At 38.8% G+C, this 21,298-nt stretch overlaps 1 protein-coding gene across 9 annotated transcripts in view; it reads right to left on the bottom strand.

Moving 5' to 3' along the window:
• ARHGAP28 (Rho GTPase activating protein 28) overlaps window positions 1-21,298 on the bottom strand; it is a 167,633-nt gene that overhangs the window by 105,361 nt on the left and 40,974 nt on the right. Inside the window, exon 1 of one of the 9 annotated variants that reach the window (XM_072949234.1) lies at window positions 17,600-17,637. The exons of 6 other annotated variants lie outside the window; for them this stretch is intronic. The gene's annotated coding sequence lies outside the window, so the exon portion shown is untranslated. Of the gene's footprint in view, window positions 1-131; window positions 317-17,106; window positions 17,141-17,599; window positions 17,638-21,298 lie in introns of those variants that run through there. 2 more of the 9 variants (XM_072949231.1, XM_072949232.1) reach the window with 2 other exon arrangements.

Genomic DNA, 21,298 nt, shown 5'->3' with positions numbered 1-21,298 from the left:
AACAAACAAATGAAAAAGCTATAGCAACTATTCGCTTTCTTCTTTCCTCTTTTAAGTGAAAGAAAAGAACCAGTCTGCAGAAAGAAGTCTATAGCCCAAATTACTGATTTAGGAGGTGCTCTGAAACTTACCTTTTAGCAGGTTACAAGTCTCCTGGATGATATTCTTAAGGGAGAAGCACAAAGTATCTCTGTGGCCCTGTGTCCTCATGGCCCAGGGGTGGGGCAGCCATGCTCCAGCCCACATGTACTGCCCTACACCTGCCGATCTGCACCCCGACTTCTACCTCCACCCCGGGAGCAGGACCTCCCGGCTGCTCCAGCCCTGCCGGCCCAGAGAAACAAAGGGCAACAGAGCTCCTTGTCTAAGTGGAGAACTATTCCCACTGCACGGTAGCTATTTAAAGAGGTGGTGCCTGCGGGACAAACGCTGCCTCGGAGCCTTCCTGTTTGTGTCCCAGCTCAAATTTTCATCCATTTCCTAAGGAAGACTGCAAAGTGGAATCAGCCTTGAGGCTGAGATTTATGAAAATCCACACGGTGTGCAAGGGCCATTTTTAGAAACAGTTTTCCCCTTTCCTTTTTTTCTCCATTAATTAGATATGAGGCTTTATTAAAAGTACTTTTAAAGTCAAAAGCAAAAACTGTATCTGTGGTTTTTCTACTCCTGAAGGATTTTTTGCCCTGAAATGTAGAAAGGAAAGAATTTGTGGATGAGTAACCCCAAATCTACCAAGTAATAATGCAGAGAAAAACCATGTGACTTATGGTCAGAAAACAAGAGTTTGATTAGAAAAATCCTGCCATTTACTAGCTTTAGATAAAGAAATGCACCCAATCTCTCTGGATCTCAGTTTTTGTCTGAATAAATGGGACTAATAACATGTACTTTTACATGTCTGTTTGTAAGCACTACTGGAAAAGACCCCGGCTGTGCCCCATAGAAAAGTCAGAGGCATGCTGTCATTACATCACGGTATCCAATTTCCTAGCGGCTGTTACATTAATATTAGACTTTAGTAGCTGGATAAAAAGAGCTAATATATTTTCTGTCTTACCTCCAAAATTCTTTTATGTATATATTCGTTTGCTTGTGTATTGTCTGATTTTCTCAATGCACCGAGGTTGCAGGAGGGCCAATGACCTCAATGGTAGTACCGATTTAACAATACCCCCACTATCAAGAACAACTCTTGGCATATACGAACATCCAATAAATATTTGTAAATAAATGAACAGATAAACGCATAACTTCAGGCAAAATCAAACACAGTGCTCTACACACAGTAAGCCTATAACAAATACTATTTACTGAATGCACTGCAACTTTTCTCTGTAGAGAAACATCTCAGGAAAAATGCAATGTAATAGAATTTTAAGACAAGTTGGAGCTCTTAAAAACATTTGAGATAAATATGACTGTATGTTTTGTTAGATCACCCTGTTCAAATACATTATTAATTTGGTTAATAGACAAACTTCTTACATCAGGAATATTAGGTACAATATTCAATATTAATTCACTGAAAAAGTTTAGTTTTCTTTAGAATGTATCTAAAAATCCTTCCTCAGGCCTGTTTTTCTTCAGTAGAAACTCTTTCCTCTGTTGCTCTCTAAGTCCTAGCTTGGTGGCAAGATAAGGATTCACTGATTTTTTTAAGAGCATTACTCAGACAAGAAGGATAAAGATGTGTGGTCCTTTGTGGTCCCTATGATCCAACTACCACTGTTTAATATGACCTAACGACATGCTAGGAAACAGGACAGTGTCAGGCACCTGAAACAACAGATTTAGTTCTGAGCCTTCACATTATTGCCTGAATCCAGTTCAGGCCAGTTCAGGCCACTTGAGACTAAAAATCAATTCTTTGATGGCTGCTCGTTAATCTATTATGTGTAAAGAAAAAAGCGACTTCAGTGGATATTTGTTCATTTCAAAAAATTACCAAGAGAGGAAATATCCTGAATCTTAAAAGATCATCTGAAACATGACTCCCTCTTACTTCTAAGGCTTTCTCTTGCTTTGCCTGAGAAACAGCACCTTCCTTCCACGTCTCTTTTCCTTTCCCTATGCCCACTTTAGGGATAGCGTAACAGCTATCCCATAATGGGTCTTTTCACAGGTGTTAGAAGTGAGATATAAAGATTTAAAGTTGCTCACTCTGAATGAAGCATTTTAGTGCCAGAATATGAGGAAACATAATCACTGAACCTGAAAGCGCTATAGCTTTTGGCCAACGAGAAAGAAACTCTAAAGAACAGAGAGTGAAGGTCAAATAAAGGCAGAATTTATTGCCTTTAACAAGTATCTATTCTGTTTTCCAGACACTGGAATGACATCCTTGACCACAGCCCTCCTCCCCCTTCTCTCATGTAGCTCCCCTGGTGCTAGAGAAATTTTTAATTGAATAATTAAAGATTTTAAAGAAGTTTCAAAATCGACTTTTGACAGCTTGGCGTAGCACGGCTTTCTCACCTTACTGTGGGCCTCCAGCCTGACAAGTACCAGTCTACACAGAGCTTGTGAGTTCAACCACAAGGGTTGTCAGATGTGGCGTAAATGCCTCCAGGAACATGCACATTTGACCCGGCAGTGGGGAGGGGGGATGAACTGTGGAAACTGCCATCCAATAGCCAAGTTTCCTCTTCATCTAATGAAGAAAGAATTCCTTTAAGAAGAGTTCTTCAGGAAGCTCTGACACCCTCCCTTTGGGATACTCGTGGACCTCCACCAGCTATTTCCTGTAAAATAGTTTTATTCCCCTAGTTACTGACAGACTTAATCAAGACATCACTGTGTATCTGGTTAGCAAATAAAAATATCACTTCAAAGTTACTGATAATATAGGGTCTTGTTATGCTAGTTTTATCATTATTTGAGATCATATATCTTATTTTAATAAACATTTATCTAATGCTACAGAAAACATAGAAATCAATCTTACAAGGGACAATAATTTATAGGCATGACTAAAAGGAGGAAATATCATAGAACACATTACCCAAAGTCTGTCATTACTAGGCATATACATTGAACAGAATAATAATGAATATATCCTTTTTGCCATCTGTTGCTTTATAGGACAGCAGATTTCCTGTCGGCTGACTCAAAGTTACACTGAAAGATTAATCTTATTGATAAAGATGTATTTTGATGGCTAGTTAATTCTAAGCAGTTAGAGCTATTTCTTTTCCAAAATGAGAAACAATATTTCTCCCTCTTCTTCTCTCTCTCAACTGGCTGTGCCCATGGGCTCTGCTACATGTTTTATTTATTTATTTATTTTTTAGGAATAGTCTGTTCTTTTTTTTTTAACTTTTTTTTTATTGAGTTAGTCATTTTACGACGTTGTGTCAAATTCCAGTGTAGAGCACAATTTCTCAGTTATACGCGAATATACATATAATTCATTGTCACAATTTTTTTCACTGTGAGCTACTACAAGATCTTGTGTATATTTCCCTGTGCTATATAGTATAATCTTATTTATCTGCTCTGCCATATGCCTGTCAGTATCTACAAATTTTGAAATCCCAATCTGTTATGTTAAACATTTTAAAGCCGTAAGATGTGTAAGTACCAGGTTCCTGTCTTCAATCAGTTCATGAACTGGTAACACAGAAATCTCAAGTACAAGGTAGGGTGTAGAAAAGGAGAAAGGATAACCTAAGATCAGGAGTGCAGGACATGAAGTAAGAATGACATAAGCTCAATGGCTTTGCCACTTTCATGCTGTTTGATCTTTGAGGAACTTCTTAATCCTTCTAAGTCTCGCTTTCCTTGTGGATAAAATAGAGCTCCTACTGGTACCTGCCTCCTAGGGTCGTGATAAACATTAAAGGAATTTATGAATGCCCTTAACAGAATGACTGGTTTTGGAAGTTATCATTACACAGCACTGACGCAGAAGAAAAACATTAACAAGAAATAATTAAATTCAAAGGAGAAAGAAAATCCCACTCATAAATAAGAGATACAGGATTTTGCAGCCAGGAAAACGGCTCTCTAGGAATAGTCTGAATGTACAGGCTGTCCTTGACTCATACCCTCTCAGTGTGAAAGATGACTGGGGAAAAGCACCTGGAAAGAAAAGGGGCCACAGCCCCCCTATCTCCCAGACGCCTGCCCACCCATGAGGCTGGGTACAATCTCAGCCTGTGCCATCCAGGGTACTGCAAATGCCCTTGGAGCCTCTTCTTTCTCTCCCCCAAACTGCTTCTCTCTCAACAGAGCTGGTCTCAAAGAATACCTTCATGTCTAGGAGAAAACATCCAGGATGTTCATAAAAACAGAAACTTCTGCTTCTGGCTATGGTACATTAACTGGAAGTAGAACAGCCTTCCCACCATAAACAACTGGAAACTGGATAAAATACGTGGGAAACTGTTTACAGAAACTAGACAAAAGGGAGCACAAGACATGATCCTTGAGAGAAGGGGGACAGCTGAGGTGACTGAGTCCTCCGGTTAAGGCAGCTCACCACTGGGACGCCCATTCCAGACTCCAGCGCAGAGAGAGAGGAAACCCAAGGACCCTGGGTCTCACTGAGTATAAGGGACACAGAACAGAGTTCCTGCAAGCAAAGGCCGAAGGAATATTAAGGAAAAGTACCAGACAGGGAGGGTCTATACTGACAAAGCGCTCAAGAAATCCACATGGGGTCTCCTTGAAGTTTGTGGCTGAATATTAAGTTACACATGTGCCAGGTCAACTTCATAACACTGGGCAAAAACAAACGAGAGTCTACGAAACAAGCGATTCCCAGATCTGGCAAGAAGCTTGGAGACACCTGAGTTTTACCAGCCAGAACAGAAAGTCTACTGAGCACCTGGGGCTTCAGGTCACAACCCCAGAAGACTCTTTAGTAGTCTGATACTTTAAAGTGTCTGTTTAGTAGCATTGCTACCTTAAATTTACATAGTGTTATAGGTCAAACATGCTCAATTTTAGAAGGCTGAAAAATATTTCTAAATGATTACGTTTACGTGTTTTCCTTTTCAGTCAGTGAAGCAATGGGTGATTATGTGGTGGATCATATAATGGACTCTTCAGATATATTCTTAAGATTTACCTGACTGCCCAAATTTTTCAATATAAAAACATTTCTACAGGCTGATGGCTATCTTACAACTTACACTTCCTTCTTATACTCATATCACAAATTAATAGCCTTTTCAAGTTCCAACTTTTCTTTTTCAAAACTTAATGAAAAGGTCACTGAAATGTTTAAGTATCACTTTGTTCATTAAAAAAAATTTCATAGTGGGCTTGTTTACTTCATGTATATATAAACCAACACAGAACTTGAGTCTCTAGTTTTTTATCCAAAATATTTTCTAAGAACAACTGTACTTCCTCTTCACCTTTATCCTCTGCACAGTCACCAAAGTATCTGTATATTCCAAAAGCAGAGAAGAATGCAAAGCCATGTTGAGATTTAGATCCTAACCAATAGCTGAATCATCCTTAGCTAAGTGACTCCCCAATAACCACTCCTCAACACACACCACATAAGTATGCATGATGGGGTCCCTGAAAAATGAAAAAGGTACCACATTTCATAGAGCTTTCAACAAACAGTAAAGCCAACACACATAAATCCCAATTTAGTTGTCTACACAATGGATATTTTAAGAAGAAAAATGATGAAAGTGATTCTGCTGAACACCACAGTAAAACCAGACACCATTCCAACTCCTTATGCATCAGGAGGCTGTCTATATGCAAATAAGAAATCTTCTTGTAGGGGCAACAATTCCAGGCTGTAGCAGTTCAGTAACAGACTTCCCCCTTGTAAATAATTGCACATCAGGAAGTTTTATCTCAATGTCAGTGCTTGTCATGTCCCATGAGCCTAAGACCTATACTGTAAAACACAAAGCAACATGAGTCTTTTAATTATAAAGTGCCAAACTTCAAAAAATACCAAACTACCTAATTTCCCTATTTTCTTGCTCTCCCTATTTCTACTAAGTAGTAATAATACTGCATAACTGATAATTAAAGCCAAGTTTCAGTAAGCTTTATATGATGCAGGTAGAGTTGGAAGGCAAGCAGAGAGAGGCTGAAGAGAAAGAAACTGGAAGCAGAGGAAACCTACCCCGAGGGACGAGTAGACTGCCAACATACAGCACTCTTCATTCTGACTGAGGCTAGTGCTGAAATGTAACAAATGATTCTTATATTCAACAAACATTCTGGAGAGCCTAGCAGGTACTAGGCCCTGTGTTGGAGACCAAAGATACAATGGGGAGCAAAGATGGACGTTCTTGGCCCTTATCACAAGGGAGACCAATCACATAACTACAACTACAAAATGGTGAGATGTGTCGCAAGTGAATGTTTCCCGAGGGAAAAGCTGCTTGAGCTGGGATTGGACAGCTAGGCAGGAATTAGCAAGATGCAGAGGATGGCGAGGTCAATGACCAGAAGGACATGGCAGGCAGGACAATTAGGAAAAGAGGGGGTGCGGGCATTTAAGCAGGCTGAAAAAGGACACAGACAGTCAGGAGAGGTGGATGTGGCCAGGAGACGCCGGACCATGCAGCCACATGAAGGATTTCAGTCCTTATCCTTAAACAATGGGAAGCTGTTAAAGATAATTTTAAGCAGAAATTTACTATGCCTCCTCAAAATTTTACCTGAATGAAGTATACTAAAAGGAAGCATGGAAATCTTAATGAAAATAATTCCCATGGAGTCTACCAATATGGTATTCATATAATACAGTCGTTTTCAACATGCATAAATGACTTGACTCGATGCAAAGAGAAAAGTTCGTCACAATTTTCATTCATCAAACAAATGCTTATTAAGTAAATTGTTATATGCCAGGTCAATTCTCAACACTTGAGATTCATCACACAACAAGACCAAGACCCTCATGAAATTTAATTCTAGTGATGAAGGTAATAAATAATGAAGACAATAAATAAGTAAATTTTTGTAGTATTTAAGAAGACAATTAAGTGTCATGGAAATGGGAAAAACTGAGCTGAGTTGAGGAAGATCAGAAGATGAGGGGAGCAAGAGGGGGAGGTAGGAAATGACTGTACAGAACAGGTTGTTAGGTCTCAACTGGAAGATGAAATCTGTATAATCTTGGTTGTTTATCAAACTTTGACAGTTCCTGCTGAAATAAAAGAATTATTTTAGTGCCATTTCTAGATACACGTCAAGTTGAATGAGAAAGAGAGATCAAAGAACTATCAGCTATTGCTCAAAACTTACAGCTTCTGGATTTTCTGTCTTCCTGTATCGGCCTCCTGTTTCACAACAACATTCTGAATACTGACTGATGATTTTATTGTACTTTCCACTTGGCAGTAATCTATTCACAGACAAAAGAAAGCCAGCCTCACCCATGTGATAACTTTAGCTTCTTTCAGCTGGAAAATATGGACAGATTTTTATTTTCAAAAGTCCTCATGCCAGTAAGAATTAAAAAATCTGAAAGGCACCTCATAGTAACAGATACAGCAGGAGGGTAAATAAAGGGTGAATGAATATAACCTTGCAGAACTAGGGCAAAATTATTATTAACTAATATTCCTAATTACAAGTAGGTTTTAAAACAGGTTTTAACATGTGTCAAGATCTCAACCCATCCCTTTTCTGAAATTAAAAAATCTGGAAGTGAAAAGATAGCTTCCTTGACAATACAAACGGTCCCAAAATGATTCGCAGGAACAAAAGAAACGAGATGATTGTCAGGAGGAAGTGTGCTTTGAATCCAAGATAGCAAATAGTTCTTGTTTACAATAAGCCATGCACAGCCAGCTTTAACTATTAGCAGTTATGTGCAAATGATTATTAACCGAACTGCACAGTGAGGGCATTAAGTCACAGGATGACTGCTGCTTTATGCTGCACTTCTACTAAAACTTGATTTTATTGCCCATTTTCAACAGCTCTTGGGCTTGGGTTGTAAACAACAGCCTTTTGGTAATTCTTCTGCAAAGGATGCAGCTGGTGAGCAAAATTTAATCATATGTGTACCCAACAAAGAAGAACAAATAACGAAACAAAATAACATGATTCTCCATTTATAAGTCAAACAAGTTCTGTGCCTTACCTAAGAGGCTATATCTTTCATTCCAATCATTAGTGATCATTAATAATGAAACCATTTTCATTTTTCTCAAGTGTTTATCTTTATTATATTAGGAAGCCAAACCATAGTCTAGACTTTTATAGAGAGACAAGTACAATCAAGACGTCATGCCAGGCTTAAAATAATGATAAAAATAATAAAACAGTTTAGGTATTTGACAGGTGCTGAGTCAGTATTTTAAGTGCTTTAAATATACTAACTAGTTTCTTCCTTGGTACCATCCAATGAGACTGTACTATTAGTTCCATCATTTTACAGATCAAGAAACGGAGGCACAGAGAGGTTAAGTCACTTGCCCAGGATTACACAGGTTGGCTTCTGATGTATGAGGCACAGAGAGCTTAAATAATTTGCCCAGGATTAGACAGCTAGCCTCTGATGCTATAAAAACTGAACAATAATTTCGCAGTGTGCCAGTTACTACCTCTGCTTTCACACTGCAGAATTTACATTTTTACAAGTCTTGTACTTTGTCAGACAAGAAAATCATAATTGCTCAAGTATTCTCTTTGAGGAGAAGACCTGCAAGGAAAATGCAATCATTCGGTGATGTTTACATGACTCGTGAAAAGGGAAAGGGGAAAAACCAAACATTTACTGAGTCTCCAGGATGGGCCAACACTGTGCTGTGTTGTCCCCATTTTACCTGATCAAATCTTGACAATGTACCTATAAGGTATTATTCTCCCCATTTCTAAGGCCTGGAAGAACTGAGGGTAGAAGAAGTTATGTAAAGTGCCTGAGCAGACACGAGGGGAGGTCAGAGGTCCACTTCTGTCAGATCCAAAGTCACACCACACCCACACAACACACTGCTCCCACCCCCAAGTGGCTGCCCCTCCTCTGAGAGGCATCTTTGTAAGTGGTGGTCTACTCTTTCTAAGGGGCTAGACTGTATCATGGTCAAAGCTGAGACTCTTTGACCTGGGGTGAGACTCCTGGGTTGGAAGCCTAGTTCTGCTGATGACTAACCACGGACAAGTTACTCGATCTCATTCTGCTGCAATTTCCCCAGCCATGAGTGACAGTACCTCTGTGAATATTAAAGGAGCTAACATATATACGCCTTCCAGTATTTGTCCCCATAGCATGTATCACAATACACTATATACCAACTAAAATTTTAATCCTTTTACAGTATAGACTGGAGGAATAGCCAAGAGTAGAAGCTAGAATGTAGAGACAAATTGGGCCATGTAAGGCTTTCAAGGATAGTTGAAATATTAAGCAGTTGGAGTTTATCCTAAGGGAAATGAGAAACCACTGCAGAATTTCAAGCAGTGTGTGTGTGTGGCATGACTGAACTCCATTTTAGAAAAATCGCTCTGTTCGCATTGTAAGGACTTTTCTGGAGCAGAGGAAGCACTTGCAAGACGTCTGAAATAAGACAAGTGAGAAAGGCTGATGGCTTAAGTCATGCCATGGGGACACAAGAAACTAATACACTCTAGAAAGCTAACTGACAGACTTTGTGATTGATGGGGGCAGGAAATGGGTTACCATGTTACCAGCAAATGGGTAGATAATGGTGAAGGGAGATAAAGTCAAAGTGGACCTTTCAAATTTGAGAAACCTACTGGACTGCCATTAGACCACTGGCTATTGATAGTCTCCATCACCTACTAAACCTTTACTATACATTACACGGTGTGCCAAGAAATTATATTACCATGCGCCTTTCTACAGACCAGGAAGGAAGCTGAGCCTTAATGAGACACATAACTCAGCCATGCACCACATCGCGCCCACACCCTAACCACCCCTACCACCACCCCTGGGGCACCACGATCTTAGTCTCTGATACAAGATTAGTTCTGGCCATTTTTGTACAGTATACAATTGGAACAGTACAGTGTATGCACTCCATTGTGCACGTCTATATGTACCTTTAAAGTCTGCAATTTAACTTGAGGGAAAAAAAGGTTGTTGTAGATGAAGACACAAGTAAAATCTTAATTCCTTTTCCTGTATTCTAAGTAGTCCTGTCATGGATACACAGTACCTACACATTTGGATTCCCAAGTAAAATCAGTAATGTGACATGAATCCAGAGAAGGACAAGGCCCATTTCAGCGCTGCATCCTTTTGAAGAGATTGAGTCACCGACCCAGACTAACTGTAACAAATCCCTTCATATGAATTAAAGATTAGGATGTAAAGTAACAGTAATGGTGAGATGGGTTTTAAAGGGAAAGGTTTTTTTTTTTTTGTAATGGCTTAAAGTAAGCTGAGATAAACTTCAGATAATAAATTTGAAATCAACTCTAATTACTGCTTTATCAAAGTAATCCCTTCTTCTAGTTAGGAATCTTTCACACAGCTAAGGAATTGAAAGTGACTTCAGAAAGTGTTTGGAATGTTTTTAAAATAATGGAAATGACAGTAAAGAAACTTTACTAGTTTAAAGAATTATTTTCTAAAATAATTTCATAGAAGTGGTGCATTTAATGTAGTATTTTACTCTATGATAATTATACTATATAATTTTACATTGCACTTGATGAATTCTGAGTTGTTTCTTCCCTAGACCTAAAAATTTCTTGGTGGGGTGGGGATTACAATCTTATTTTTAGGGTAAGAGGATCTTGGCTCTAAAAGTCTTCCTATGAATTATACTTCTTTTGCTTTCAACTGCAGTATTAAAAAACTAAAAACTTTACTTGGAATATGAAAACAATCATATTTGCAAATTTACTGCCATCAAACTTTTAAAGGTGCCCAACGTCTGTAATGGGAGAAAAAGCTTATCTATTCACCATAGTTCTCCACAACAGTTCTGTTTGTCTGTACCTGCACAAGCATGCATATAAGGGTGTAAGTCCATTTCAGAGAAGAATCTCATCATTTTCTAGCACAGCGAATTGTTTGTTTGAACTCCTACTGCACATCTTTTCATCATAAGTTCTTCTTAAATCTCTAAAATTCCTGATTATATTTTTATGTCCCTCCCCTAGAAAAGAGCCAACATTTAGCCTAGCCTTGTTGAACCAAGCAAGGTTCTGATTACAATCTTAATGACTCACCTTTTGAGAAAAGAATCAACCACCTATGACCTATACTTTGACTGCAGGACACGCTGCCTTTAAACTCAGTGGGAAGCAGCAACTTTCAGATGACATGCAAAGTCAGTTTATATTTTAGCTGAGAAATTCTGCACCTGGGTGTGAAAGACTAGCTTCCCTGTTACATCTTTAATTTTTCTCAAGGTTTGATAGATAAGAATCTGTGAAAATTTCCAAATTTTAGCTATTTTTTACTTGTTGTTTTTTGCTCTTATAATTTCCATATTTATTTCCTGTCATAGATGAGTTGTATATTTCAGTTCCTTCACTCATTTAAGTCTGATGTTCTATACGCATCTCTGGCTTATTTAAATTTCTTAAACTCGTAGGTGCAGAGTTCAAGCTCTGATATATATACATTTTTAACTAACCAACCATGCAGGATAACTACGTAAAAATTAGTAACATGTTAATAGTAAACTAGAGAATCCCAGAAGTGAAGATAGCCATTGCAACTTTATATATATACACATATACAGAAAGAGTATAAAATTAATATGCCTACACCCAAAGTGGGGCTGTTACCGATCACTAATAAGATATTCTAAATGAGAACTAGAGTTTCCTTATTGATTTTTAAGTTTTTCTTTTTGAAAAATCTGATTTGCTCCAAATTTGCCTGCCAACTCTTTAATAAAATTTTCTGAAAGTTGAGAAATCGTGTCTAAATGGATTAGAGTAAGAACTAAATCTCCATCTGCCAGGATGTCTGAATTTGCCTCCTTTCACTTTTACACATAAAGCATCAGTGGTGAAATAAAGATTAGAAGAAAACAGTAAGCATTTAAGAGGAAAAGCCTACTCCACGCTTACTGAGTATCAAATCTCAATTGATTACAGCCAGTGTTTTATTCAGACTTACATTTATAGTTTTACATGTGAAATGAGTATTTTAAAATCTCATTAATAAACACCCACTTACTAAAGCAACAAGTTTCATATCATTTTAAAACAAATCTAAAGCAGTCCTATGTCCTTACCTGTCTCTTACTCACAATAAACAAATCATTATTTCCTACTTTGCCTTTGATCTTCCCTGAGTAAAAACCACAACTCATTTACCTGAGATGATAAATGGATAGATACAGAGAGGGAAAAAGTCACTATAAAGTCTCATTTTCAGTTATGTCTACCTACGACTCTAACTAGACCAACCACCTAGAGGAAGACTGGAGAGTTTACATTTCCCTTTCCATCCTTTACTGCTTCCTGGTGCAATATTAAAAGACAAGCAAGCAACAGACTCTAGAGCGGACTCTGTGTCCTAAACCAAAGAACGGAGCATTCTTCCTCGTGCTCTCTGGATTCTAACACCTCCTCCATCCCCACTTTTCATCTGATGCAAGTATACTATGTTGGTCACAGGCATTTCTTATTTTGAATCTTCTAAGTAATATTTCTAATAAATCTACAATTCCATTCAGCAACAAGTAAAAAGAAGAGCTCCTTAAGCTTCAGTTTCCCAAATAAACTTGGAAAATAGCTCTGTGACACAGCACAATGACCATTCATTGCCCAGTGGACTCAAAAGCACTTGGAAAACGGCCCTCAAAGTCAAAACTCCACAGCTCTGGCATGAGACTTCTGAGGCCCACTTCCGAGGACACCATCGTCAAAGTCTCTTGACTTAACAGGTAATCCAGGCGGCAGAGCTCATTAATTCTCTGCTGAGGCAGTGCAGTATGAGTTTGATATCCAGTCCTGCTTGTGTAGGGTGAACAATTCTGTGTTCAATGCTTTATTCTACTGAACTCTGGAAACTCCCTTGACACCAGTTCTTTAAAAATTTACCAAAGTTGCTAAAAACACAGGCTATTCAATCTGTTCCTGTGTCTCTGATATCAGAGGTCCCATTAACTTTGGCATGATGGAGAGAAGGACATAAAGAGAGATCACACAATTTTGTAAAAGTATATATACCCTGTCATTGCTTAGTTCTTAATTCAATAGGGCAAGGAGGTGGAACATCAAACACTCTTTAAAAGTCCCTTTACCACATCTGCATGAATTTTATTTCTCTAGGGTAGCAGCATCATGAGAGTTGTCAATCCAAACTCTGTCTTAACCATTAATATGTCCCTGTAATTCCTAGTTCAAATACATTCCTCCCAATATGCAATGCTGGCCAGGTTTCTCTTCACATTTACCTCGGCCTCTGACCCATCTCTCTAGATACATGTTACTTCTTTAGGTTTTACTCCATTAGTTTCTCTTCCTGCCCTTCCTTCAGTCCTGCTCTGCTCCCCGTTCTCCCCTCTGTGCATCCACAGAATATGTAACGGGCCTTCCCTGTCTCCTCAACTTCACCATGTTAAAGAAGAATGGCTTATCCTACAGGTCAGTGCCCATGTTTCCAAAAATACTGGTATTTCCCATATGTGATAACATTAAACAGGTCACACTCTCTGCAAAGGGTCAGAAAGGATATTTTATGCCAGGTATTCCTGTGAGAGTTGTTTTCTTTATTCATCTCAGGTTTTCAACACATTAAGGTGGCAGAGGTGGAGCAGGGAGGCGGGGAGGAAAGCAGAGCAGGAAACGATGATGCAAAGGACTGTGCAAAGAAAGAATGGTGCTTCATGGGGATATTAGAACATGAGTAAAAGTAAGATTAAGAAGTTAACTCTTCCACAGATCTTACTATGTGGCAGTCACTGTTCTAAGGTCTTTACTTATACTCACTAATCCTCACGTCAATCCATGAGATTAATTCTGTTATTGGCCCCAGTGAGGAAACTGAGCAGCTAAAAGGCTAAATAACTTGCCCATATCCCACAGTCAGCAGAAGGGCCAGGATTCCGATACAGGTGATCTGGCTCCAGAAATCTTGCTCTTCACCACTGATTTGCTTATTTTAAAGATAACAGAGTTGATTATTTCAATACTGGAGTGGCTGAAAGATAAATTGGTAGTGACTTATGACTAAAATGGTCCCATTCCTTTCTGACTAACATATGAACCTTAATAATTCAAACATATACTAATTTAACTGGCTTTTGATGTTTACTGATAATACAGAAAAATTACTTAAATGTTGTCCAGGAATGATACACATGGAATACATTTTAAAGTATCTGGGCTCAGGTATAGGGTGACCATATGTGCTAGCTTGCTCAGAAAAATCCCAGTTTATACCTGCTGTCCAAGCATGATTGTACAGCACTTCCTTTCACTTTCAAAAGCGTCCCATTTTGGACAATAAAGTGTACAGTCATTTCACTTATGCACAACTAGTATAACTGGCACAAGTTAAATTGCACAAAATCCAGATCCAATCTCCTTATCGTATTATTTTCAGGTCATTCTTTTTAGCAACTCCAGGAGCTATTGGTCTGTGCCAACCACCACCAATGGCTCACCGTCCAGCATTTATTCCATTATCTCTATTTTTTCTGGTTTCATGGTCCCATTTCCAAGCTTTCTATTTAACAAGAATCTTTCACTTAGCTTTTTCCGCCTATAAAATTAATTAGGATTCCTGATTAATTCTAAAACTTCTAAAAGACAAAATCAATCCAAAACACCCTCCTTCCCCACCTCAAAATATATATAACTAAAAACTTTCTGTGCATCTAAAGTTACATAAAGTTATCTGTATAAATACTAGTTTATAATCTTACATGCTCACAAAAGGCAGAGTTCTACTGATCTTTTCCTCCCAAACACTTTACAGAATCTGGTACATCATATGTGAATTTCAAATGATCTTTTATTCATCTTCTGAGAATCAGTATCTGCACACAAACTGAGAAGCGCTGCATCTGGTTAATAATCCTGATTCTTTCATTTCCTCATCCTAAAAATCGGTTGTTTTTACCATCACGAGTTCAGAGGTGCTTTTTCCCATTTCTCTTTTTTCTGCCTCTTCCTACCTTCAAACACTTCATTTCCCTCTAGTCCTTCTGTCAAATTACTGCCTCTCCTCCTCCAATACTTTCTAGTCTGTAATAACCACTCTAATGACATTTCTGTCCTTAAGGATTCCGCTGTCGCTTTTTGGAAACAAGCGCTATTCAGTTGCACTCTCTCACATGCATCTAACAATACCTCCAACTCTGCGATTGCCTTAGTAGGCCTATGCTTTTTCCATATCGCTTTATAATTCTTCTGAAAAATTACTTACTTTTGGTCCTCTTATACAAAATCCTGACCTCCTTACCCTTGGATCAAATTATCCACTCAGATATATAGTCTACTTGGGAAACTCAGCTGGCAAATAACTTCCTAGCTCCTGGGCTTCATTCACCTTATTGCTTATGAAGATCCTCGGGAAACTGACTTACAGAAGGAAGGGAGGAAATTCCTGCCCTCCATTCCTAGATTAGTGTACGTGCCCTGAAGCACTGGATTGCATGGCCTTACTCTTATCTCGGTTCACAGAGCTACAGATGTTGGGAGGGTACCGTCCATCACTAGTTCTGGAAAGTTGCTCCATGCCAGTGTGAATTAGTATGAGGGAGACAACAGCCTACAATGTCCTGCTTAGGGATTTAAAAGTTTTGACAACGTTCTCTCTTTTCTAGCCAGCATGGGTTCTTCAGATCTTAGTATTTAAATTTATCTTGATTATGATACCCAATACAGAACTATATTCATCTTTAATTTCCACTAAATGGCCTCAGCTATCCAAAGACAGGTTTAATCTCACTATGATAATGACATATCATTAAAGGGTTTTCTATAAAAGTAGCTTTGAATGTGTGGTAGCTTTCTGGGAGAAAAAGCTATAAGGTTTGAAGATCACATTTAATAGAAAGAAGTGAATTTCATTAAAGATGTAAGGAAAGTAATTACAGCTTCAGAATCACATGGTCAAAGACAAATTATACATTCCACTCTATAATAATGTTTTAAACAGACATTTCTTTCTAATTACCTATTACCTTGTTCCTCCATGAAAATGGTCTTATTTGAGATATGTAGACATCAAGAACAAAACTGAAGTCACTGCAAACAGAGACTCCACTGTATCAGGTATTTTAGATCTACTGAGGTGATACTTAAGATAAGCACGTGTTCACTAGCACGTCTACCAGAATCTGACCAAATCTGAATCACAAAAAGTGAGCATGACTCTGAGTGTCAGCTTTACAATGAGACTCCTCTAGGAGTTTCAGCAACCAATTTGTTTTTTGTCTTTTTTGGACAGAGATCATAGTTACTAAGGCAAAAATCAGTATGCTTGGAGTTAAATGTTTCAAGATGAAATTCTACTAGAGTCAAAAACATGCAGTAGCAACACCTCTGGGTAGACTATCAGAATTCAAACTTTAAAACATCAACAAAGATGTTTTAAATCTGATGAGTAAATCAGACAACTGCATGAACCACAAACACAGATAGGGGACAGAGAAGAAAAAACATAGTTGATCTCAGTTTGGTCTCACTGAAAACATGGTACTTGTTTTTATTGTCACTTTACATTAGATAGAATAGCAATGTCTAAAAAACATTTTAAAAGGCTAATTTGAAGATTTATTTTTAATTAGATACAAGCAGTAACTCTCACATCAAATTAATTTTTTTTTGCTTTAACCTTTTACAATTGCAATATTGTACTAAAAATAAAGCAGAAATATTTAATAGTCTCTTTCAAGGACTCTTTCCTTAGGAAGAAAAAAAAAACTACAAAATAAGCCCTTAGGTACCAATTTCACACAGGGCACCTAGGTTTTCCAAGGCTCTTATTTCTCTATGCCCTCCCAAATCATAGCCTAGACTCAGAATCACTTGGATAAATGGCCCTTCTGCAATACACAAAAGTTACTGATTTATCAAGAGAGGCTTCAGGCTCTATTTCTACTTCATCTAATACTCCCATGTATGATGTTTAGAGCAACAATAGAAAAAAATCATCCTCCATCAATGAGTCAAAGACAAAAGCAAATGGAACAATTGTAAGCATACAAAGAGGGAAAAACAAACACATACCTTGGTGGGATGATACTGAGGTATTTCTTAGGAGCCTAACCTCTGCATTCCCGGATTGTGACCGAGACGATAATGAGGTGTTGAGAGGGATGAGTGACCTCACTGTCACCACACATAATTCCAGCCACAATTCGACTTTGCACCTGAGAAGAAGCTCTCAGAGCCCGTCTCACAGTCATCCCTCCTGGTCAGACATGGTCCTCCTTGGGTAGAGGCTGGAGTGGATTCAGAAACAGGTTTTGCTGAGCCTGAAACCTACACTGCACAAGGTCTGTGTTAACTGAAGACACACGTGGTCCCGGATGCAGAGAGTAAAGACTGACAGAGACAGAGTTACAGACAGAATCACATGCAAGCTCAAATTTGAAAGTTAAACATTAGTCTCTGGTTTACTTGTAAAGTCAGTGATACAATCAGAATAGATAAGAAGGTCTGTTTTGCTTCATTGTTTGAATTTGGGTCTGAGGACCCAATAATTCATGATAATGCTCACATTCTTTTGAAACAGTTCCAGAATCCATGGTTGTTAAATTCAGTAGGGGAAGAATTCCATTTGGCTCCACTCATGTTTTCCTCCCTGAGTAGAAATGAGGATTAATAAAAAGCATGGCTGAGTAGAAATCTTATTTGTCTACCAAGGGTGAATGGGGTATTGGCCAATTTGTAAAGGGAGCTAAAATTAAATTCTTAACATAATTTAACATCAATTAAATGCATGTAATGCGAATGACCACCTTGAAAATTAATCTACTTAATAAAGTATAATCAAATTGGTCTGTTCTACAAATGTGACTCTCCTTCCTTTCTAATTAAACACTATTTTATGAAGTTGGACTTCACAGAGGCCTGGAATTTTTTAAAAGATTTGAAGGCATATCTTCAAAATGAGAGGAACTTTGCTATTGCTTATGATAGAAAAATTGGTTTCTTGTCTTAGCAATTGCCAATTAACTTCATAACTCCAGAGAGTTTCCAGGACAGAAAATCAAACTAAAATCAGAAAGAATTATGTAGCAAATATTATGGTTTACACCATTACCAAATCACAGCACTGATGCATTCTGTGATCTATGATGCTGCTAACATGGCTCCTGCCAGGTCCGGCAGTGCCATCTCCAGGTGGGACACCCCAGGAGAGAATCAGTAGACACTCCAGACACCCGAGTAAGTATGAGTGTTTGTTGTTTCTTGTTGACTCAGTTGGCAAAGCTCATTCTGCCTTTCTACACCCCAGTCCCAACAATATCAATGTCTATGTATAGTCCTCACGGCCATCATTTTCCAGTCTTTAAAATTTCATCCTCTAATGCCCTCCGAATCATCCCTAGTGACTGAGCTCTAAATTAGATGCTGCATTTTAACAGAAGGCATGTGATCGCCAAGGAGAATTGCCTCAAATGAGGTCATGGACACTCTAATTTCACAGTTTGAAAAACAAAAGCATTTCCTTTGTCTTTTACCTCCCAGAGATTTTTTTTTCTTTACCAGAGATAAAAATCTGACAAAGTGAAAACATAAGCAACTGACCATGTAGAGCCCAACCCTGATTAGCATTTCCCTATTTCTTCAGTGTTTTCACTTTCTGTTTCTTATTTTAAGAAACTGTCTTCTATGACAAATTTTCACAACAGTTGATTACTTTGTTTTCCAGTTTTGGAAAATACAATCGCACATGGCCTCCTGCCCTCCACTGCATAAACATTTATGGGGCATGTCACTAGACACTGAGATCATAAAGATAAACCGTGGCTCCAGCTCTTAGGGAGCTGCACCCAGCGTAGGGGCCGGGGATGGCTACAGAGAAGTCACATCGTCATTACCATTGGGAATAATAACTAGAGGGCAGCAGTAGGCCCAGGTTCACTGGGAGCACAAAGGAAAGAAACTGGATACAGACTGGAAGAGCAGAGGAAAAGGAATTAGCGTAGTTTTTCTAGACAACACAAGCTGTGGCCCAGCCCCATGCTGGCTGTACAGGAAGCATCAGAGCTCAGTGAGGGCCTGGTACCTTCAAGGGCACGGAGACTTTAAGCTGCCTCCTCCTGTGGAAGAAGTCCAGGAGACAGAGGAAGGAACCCAGAAAAGAGAACTATGCTGAAGGTGATTAGAAACTAGAGTTTTGAAAAAACATTTTTTTCTTTTTTTGGTATCTATGTAAGATGACGGATGTTAACTAAACTTACTGTGGTAATCGTTTCATAATATATGTAAGTCAAGTAATTATGCTGACACCCTAAACTTATACAATGCAGTACGTCAATTATATCTCAATACAACTGGAAAAATTATTTAAAAAAATTTTAAATGACATTTTGAAACTATCACCTTTCCCTTCCTGAGGTCCTCACTGAACTTTAAATGTGTACTGAGGGTTAATCCTTGAAGATACCTACACTTTCCTACATGAGAAAACCTGTCAACCCAAAAAAAATTATGTCTGCCAGTGTTAAAATACTCCTTTTCGAAGGACAGACCAACCACACTACTCTAAATGTGCCTTCTTTCCCAAGGCCTGAGGAGGAGGGCAGCCCTAAATCAGTGGATGCCAAACATGCCCACAAAAACCTGTGTTTGGTTACACACATGCCATCTGACAGCCTGGGGACAGAGGAACGTTCTGTTGTGATACCACACGTTACACGGAGAACAGTGACAAGAAGGCAGTATGAGAAAATACGATGAGTCCTTCCCATAAAACATGGCACAGAAATGTTAGAATATGAGAGGCCTGAGTTGCTTAAAACCTGTTTCCTTGTAGGAAAAACGAAGCTAGACGCTTTCTGAGGATACTCGGGGCCTCAGATATGCTGCCTGAGGAAAAGGCTGTGTGTAATCAAGGCACCACATCAAACCCCAGGTAAGGAGCAGCATCTGTCCAGCCCAGAAATGGCAGACGGCACTGGTGGGGAGTGTTCGCAAGAGACAGCAGTGTGTGTTTGGCTTTTACATTTCTAACTGTCCCATAAAGATATGCTGCTAATTTGCTACTCAGGACTTCAGCTCACCTTTCTGGAATCTGTTTTCAGTGTGTACAGCTACTGACTAGATAATGTGCAAACAGACCAGATCAGTTGTTTGCTCTAATTAACTTTCAGCTCAAACATTTTTTGCCTCATGTTATGATCATATTGGTCAGAGATGTACTAGAAGCTTTCACTCCAAGCTCAGAAATACTTCATTCACGTAAGAAAACATTTTTCCGTGTCTTGGCACAGAAGATTAGGGGCTGCTGGTCTCACAGGCAGACCACACACCTGCACAGGGATCCAAGGAAAGCACAAGGAAATGCGAGCAAACTCCCGCTTAGGAAACGAGCCTTGGACTGTGGGTGTGAAGGTCAAAAAAAAAAAAAAAAAGGATTAATTCCTCCTGTCTTTCTATTAGAGAACAGAATTTCCAGCCTCATGTGGGAATTACTGAAAGGCTTCCGTTCCCTCTGCACCTTCCTTGAGAAGTGGCTAAAACTCAGTACTTTCCTGTGCCCTGATTTCATTAAATGCTGACTGCCAACATTTTTCACCTCTGAGAACAGAAATACCCCATTCATACAGGTATCATCTCATAAACCCAAGGTACTCCCAGCCTCTGCCCCACCAGCTTTCTCCCATCATCCCCAAATGCCCAAGCCACAGTTGTTGGCCACCATGGCAATGCCACCTTGAAGTGTCCTGATTAGAGGGAGACAACACAGAATAGCAGCCTCCAACCCAGCAGGCTTTCCAGCTTACCCCTGGGTTAGCCACAGGCTGTTTTTGTATAGAACTTGTCCCACACTGGCTCAAAGCTAATCCCTAGGTCCTGAGGAAACACTCTTAATACTAGAGTTCTCTCCAGGTACACAAAATGGTTATGATAGCTGTAAATATAAAGATATCCTGGATGGAAAAACAGGAGAGGAAATTTTAAATACTAATTTGACCAACATTTTCTTAATTTGTGGGCCAAGAGCCACCTGAAAATGTATGCAAATTTGTACAACACACATGTGTACTTTTCATAGAGATCTAAGGCTTTTATTAGATTTTCAAAGAATTCTATGACTTGAAAAAACTAAGAACTACATGGTAAAAAGTAACTCCTCTTATTGTGAAATGTTAAAAATACAACTCAGGTTCCCAAGCTAGAAGATCAAGAAAACATAAAATACATCACTTTTTGCTTTCATCTGAGTATCTTTGAGCAGTGAATTCCA

The sequence above is a fragment of the Vicugna pacos genome, chromosome 24, assembly GCF_048564905.1.
Source record: "Vicugna pacos chromosome 24, VicPac4, whole genome shotgun sequence".
Classification (NCBI taxonomy): domain Eukaryota; kingdom Metazoa; phylum Chordata; class Mammalia; order Artiodactyla; family Camelidae; genus Vicugna; species Vicugna pacos.
Note: the sequence above shows the minus strand (reverse complement) of the source record. Positions and strands in the feature narration are given on the sequence as shown.